The following is a 6000-nucleotide window of genomic DNA, read 5'->3' as shown; positions in this document are numbered from 1 at the left end:
ATGCTTGTGCTTGCCTAAAATAACAACCTCGGTCTTGTCTCCGTTTAATTTCAACAGATTAGAACACATCCACTCCGACACCCGCCGTCGACCAAGCTAAAGGGAAGATATAGAAGCTTCCTTAGTGGCGGACAAATGCAGCCAATTCCATCCCTGGGTCAATACCATAAGAAGAATATTAATGTTACACATAATTATGGTTCTTGCACACATTTTTATTTGTAAGAGAACTAGAATTCAGCCCTGCACTTACAATTGTGGCTTCATTACAATTTGGTATGAACAAAATTCACATTACATTATATCATAAGATTTTTTTAGTATATCTCTAAGTGCATCTGTTCACAAGGCAGTCACAAATGAAAAGTTCAGCCACATTAAGTTTTTTTCTGTGTACATAGCTCAGGCATCCTGTGCACCCGCCTCTTCAGTGACAGTATAAAAGACATGCCCTGAGCGTGAGACGTACAAAGGACACAGGAAGGTGATCAGGCACAGAGACTCCATCATCCTACTCTTTACTCTCCCACCACCATGAGGGCCATCCTTGCAGCTGTCATCATGCTCCAGGCACTGATAACTGGAGGTAAGATGGTCATAACCTTCTGTGTTCTTGAAGTGTGTCAACGCGCAAAGGTGCGCATTGATATGAAGAAGGTAGTGTTCAGTGTCTCAATGACTTGTGGTCCTCAAAGGATGTTAGACTTTACAGAGGTTCTGCCAAGTTACACCTTGCTAATATTTTGAGTTGCAGTAAATGTACACAGGGACTATTCATATATCTCTCTGTGACAACAGAGTCTTGTGACCTCATAGAAACTAAGCACTGTTTGCTAATGAATGTAAATCATCATTAACACAATTTGGATTGTGTTTTCAATAATGATTCTAAACATTGCAATAGGTGCAATGGAAGTATGATCACAATCCCCTTCAGGGAACCAGTTGTCATGGTGACCATTAGATGATCACTGTAGGAGAGTGGGGTCTGCAATCCTATGGTCACCCCAGATTTTTGCTTTTTGCTTCACTGGTTTACGACTTTCCCTGGCTGTGGGCCTGCTAATCAGACCCACAGCCTAGCTGTTCTCTCTCTAAATTAACAACCCTGGGGCATATTACCAAGCAATAGCGATAATTATCGCTATTGCTTGGTTAGCGGGGAAAAAAATATCGCCGAGCACCGAGGATTTTTACCGCTGAGATACCTTGATATTATCAAGGTTTATCTCAAAAGCGGTAAAAATCCTGCGAAATGCATGAATATTGCTAAAAAATCAGCAATATTCATGCATTATCGTGACAATGCTCTTAGCCATGTTATCCACCTTCCATTGGATAACATGGCTTTTAGCAGGCGTTAGCTTTTGGAGATATTCGCGCTATTTCCAAAAGTTGTTATTAGGAGTTAGAGATGTTAGCGACTGTTTTCAGTCGCTAACATCTTGGCACGCCCACTCTGCATGTGATTAGCGATAATTATCGCTGACATGCAAAGTGGCCCCTAAATGCCCGCTATCGCCTACAAGCTGTCGCTAACTGGTGTTAGCGACAGCTTGGTAATAGGGCGATAAAATTATCGCCGCATTAGCGGGAAAAAGTCCCGCTAATGCGGCGATAAGGCCCTTGGTAATATGCCCCCATGTACCTTAGGTGCATTTACCAATTGGTACTGGGCCACCTTATCAGTCCCTGTACAGTATACCTTAGGTATCCAGGGCATAGGTGTACCCAGGGCCTACCAGGGGCTGAAGCATGTATTATGCCACCCCTGGCTGGCCATCTAAAATAGACACAACTGGCTGCACGACAGCTGGGGCAAGGCGGTGTAATCACCCTTTGCTTTAGATATAGTAACCTATATCTAAACCTAAAATGGACACATATATTCCTATCAGTCACTCCTATGGAAGGCCTTATCAATCCTGAAGGCAGAGTGCTTGGAATTATGTGAGATGGTGCTCTGGCATGAGCTGAGCCTGTTTGCAGCTTGCGGAACCAAGTCCTTATAGCTGTTCCATGATAACACTATACACTCTTAAGTGCAATATAATCTTCGCGGTTAAATGCCAACTCTGGTATAACATTATCAAAACATGTCGAGTAAGGTGTCATACAATTTGGAATACTACCCCCTCGCCAATTCTGGCGACGGGGGTAGCATTCCACCCTTCTAGAGAGACACGACATGTATGTAACTGAGATCCCCGGTTAAAGTTAACTCGAGCCTTGGCATCACAAAATGGATGCTGCCACCACAGACACAAGTCTGACCACCTGCTGCTGGGAGTCCTTCCAGCGAGGGCGGCTTGGACAAAGGGTTTCCTGCCTTGGGAGGTGCTAGCACCACCCCAGACAGGATTTTGTGTATTGGGTAGGATAGGCCTGAAAGGAATGAGACATGCCCGGGGCACACAAGGTGTCCTGTGCATACACCGGTTCAAACCAGTTGCTGGGGCATCCCTGCCCCAGCTCTGGCGGGAAACCGGACAAAGGATAGGGGGTGTAGCCACCCCCCTTCCTGGTCCCACCCAGGGGAGGGACCTAGTCAGTAGTGCAGCCCCCTTTAGCAGGATAAAGGTAGGAGCTGGTCCCATTCCAAGTTAGATTAATCCTGAACTACTCTACAAGAAGAAACTCTGGACTTCGACGTTCTGCTCCACAGAAGACTGAAGAAAATCTCCCTTGTGGGCAAGGAGTGTCCATCCTGCAACTGCAGGCACCATCAAGCGTCCAGCGGCTTCACTTTGTCGTCTTCCCTCGAGGACCCAGACTTCAGAGCCCAACGAGACCCGGATTCCCAGACCTCTCCGACCTCAACTCACATCTGCAGCAAAGCTGAGACCCGTGGGTGCGACGAGACACGTGGGACCGGCCATCTTAAATGAACCTGCACTTCGCTTCCAGCACGACTCCCGAGGTAAACTCGACCAAGTGCTTTGGGGACTGAGAAGCCCGAGCCCCGAGCAGCCCCTGCACCAAAGATCAGCCCTCCAGCATCCACGAGATCTGCGTGGGGCCCTTCTGCTTGTTTGCTGCTCGACGCATTGTCTGGTCACTTGCCGGCTGGGTAGTGGCCTCCTAGACGACGAACCTTTGAATCTTTTCTGCTGGTCTAGTTGCTCCAGTCTGGCCCTTGCTGCCTTCCAAAAGAGGGGCACCCCGGACTATCCTAGTCCGCACCAGACGCTTTCTCCACTCACCGCGTGGGTTGCCTTTGCCAAGGCCTGTTGATGCCGAGTCCGGATCTAACACCGCCGACAGCGAGAGCCTGCGTGGGACAGCTTGTGCCTCCATCCTGGTTGTCGAAGACACCTCCTGGTCCACGTGGCTGCAGAGTCAAGCGTCCACTCTTCACCTGATCGCGACGACAGCACCTGGTTCCTTCCTGGTTCCACACCGGTCACTGGCTAGTGACTTTGAACACTGTCCCGTCTGCTTTCAGGTCCTCTTCTTCACCGATCCACCCTTGGATCGCACCGGACATCTTCCTCCTGGTCGCCTGCAGCATCTTTTCTTTCAGGCTCCATAGACTTCAACGCGAGAACCCGACACGACTTTGCACCTATGCATCCGCAGCCCGTGGGTGAGGTAACGAGAGCATTTCGGTGCTCAAGGGTAGGTTAACTGTCCTAGTGTCCAGTTCCACAGTCATTTTAGTCCTACCTAGTCAGGATTGTCCGTACTCACCTTTAACTTGAACTGTACTGTCCATAGACGTTGTTACGCATCTCGCGTGTGAGTTCACACTCTGCACACGCGTTCCGTGGGCCTCCTATTACTTACCTAGTGTTAGTGTAGCGTGGTCCCAGCAATCCTACAGCCTCTGGACAGCTCCATTCCTTCTATTGACTTTCACATTCCACTTACTTAGTATATGGTTTGTTGTGCCCCTAGGGCACCATTGTAATTTTGTGCAACTTATCGTATTTTTCGTAAGAGATTGTCATGTGCTTAGCCCTCTGACCTCATAAAGAGTTCATAGGTGTTTGTTATTAATAAATATATAATTTATTTTCATAACAACCTGTGTGGTGTCCTTTCATCTGGTATTCAAGGGGTTATATTGTGGTAAAACAGCTGGCTTCACATGCCAAAAGAGTTTAGCCTAAGACTGCTTTGTCCATGCTACCATTAGGATAGCTGGTCTATAAGGTTGACTTACAACCAATCACCATAAGGGTTGTTTGGACTGATACAAGGTGATCACTAGAACTAGTGAGCATCATATATCAGGCCAACTTCTCACATTGGTGTGCAGCGGTTGGGATTTGAGCTTGCTGTTGTTTTTACCACGTATAATCTTGAAATATCATTTGAAAGATCACATAAGCTACTATAGGTACATATAACAAGCCTAGAAATACTCTGAGTTCTACTAAACCAGCTGTTGTAGTAGAAAGGGCCTAGCACACCCTGACTACAACTCTTAGCAAGGGATCAGTAGGAAAACACATAGTGTAGGTAGGTGCATCAGTTACACCTCACTAGAAAGCATGTCTACCCATGGAGAGACTTCAGAGACTCCCCTAGTGGTTAGTGACCCTCCACAGGTCCTTTCCAGATATGCAGCTCTCAGTTTCCAGGACATGAGACAATTGTGTACCTCCAGGAAATTGAAACAGGGTTATAACCCTACCACTCCTTTTCTGTTAGGTCTCTTAGAGACATATGATGCCAGAAGGTCTGCTAACACAGACCCCTCTAATCTAGATAGGAGCATGCCCCCCTTAGAAGGTACACCTGGTGATCCAGACTCCAACCTCCCTGAAACAGATAATGTAGCTGAGGAAGAGGAGGAAGAGGAAGGGTCCTCTGGGGATGAGGCAGACAGAGGTCCTGTAGTAGTCAGCAGACTCACCAGGGCCAACTTAGACCTACATGGGGAAGGATCTGAGGGACCCCCAGTACTGACCCTGAGCAGGCCTAACTTTGGAGTTAGAAAAGATAGATCTCATTCTAGAGGCTCCAATAGATCTGTGCACTCTCATGCATCTGCTCAGAGAATGACTTCCCCTCAGAGGAGAGAGCATGAAGCAAAGATGAGGCAGGCTAATCTGAGGATCCAAAGGGAAGAACTTGCCCTTGCCAAAGAAAAGCTTGCCTTTGCTAGAGAGCAACAGTTGAGTGGGATTGTCCCCACTGGTGGCAGCAATATCCCTAGGGATAGAGACAGGAGTTTTGATAACAGAAACCTGAGCAAAATAGTGCCCTCCTATAAGACAGGAGATGATATCCACAAGTGGATAACTGCTTTGGAGAGAGCCTGCAAAGTACAGCAGGTACCCCAGAGTCAGTGGGCAGCTATATTGTGGCTCTCCTTTGAAGGTAAAGGAAGAGATAAGCTCCTCACTGTTAGAGATGAGGATGCTAATGATTACCAAGTCTTGAAAAATGCTCTGATTGATGGGTTTGGTTTAACCACTGAACAGTACAGGTTAATGTTCAGAGACACCCAGAAAACTCAGGCTCAAGATTGGACTGACTTTGTTGATTGTGCCACTAAGGCTTTGGAGGGCTGGTTACTGGGAAGTAAAGTTACTGATTACGCAGGATTGTATAATTTAATTATGAGAGAGAAAATCTTAAATAATTGTCAGAACCAGTTGTTGCATCAGCACTTGATTGACTCAGATCTGACCTCTCCCCAAGAATTGGGAAAGAAGGCAGACAGATGGGTCAGGACAAGGGTCAAGCAGCAGAACCAGAACCAGGGTGGTGGCCAGAAGAAAGCAGACCAGAAGGGTAATGAGAATAAGCAAAATGACCAGTAGTCTGCAACAGGGCCCCAACAACCTAAGGAGGGTGGGTCCCAAACTTCCCAAAAGAAGAAGAATGATGGTCCTAAGAAACCATGGTGCCAATACTGTAAAAGTAACACTCACTGGTTTAGTGAGTGCACCAAGAAAGGCCAAACTCCTACCACTACTGTCCCTAAGACACCTGCACCCCCTAGTACAGTTAGTAGTGGTAGTGCAACTCCCAAGGCTATAGTTGGGT

General features: G+C 47.2%; 1 long non-coding RNA gene across 1 annotated transcript in view; it reads left to right on the top strand.

Annotated features, from left to right (window-relative positions):
- Positions 1-472: 472 nt before the first annotated feature.
- Positions 473-6000, top strand: part of LOC144762170 (uncharacterized) — a 46243-nt gene continuing 40715 nt past the window's right edge. The window contains exon 1 of the long non-coding RNA XR_013596060.1: positions 473-586. This is a non-coding gene — a long non-coding RNA (uncharacterized LOC144762170). The remainder of the gene's footprint in view (positions 587-6000) is intronic.

This window comes from Lissotriton helveticus, chromosome 6 (genome assembly GCF_964261635.1).
Source record: "Lissotriton helveticus chromosome 6, aLisHel1.1, whole genome shotgun sequence".
In the NCBI taxonomy this organism is placed as follows: Eukaryota; Metazoa; Chordata; class Amphibia; order Caudata; family Salamandridae; genus Lissotriton; species Lissotriton helveticus.
This window is presented reverse-complemented; position numbering and strand designations above follow the sequence as displayed.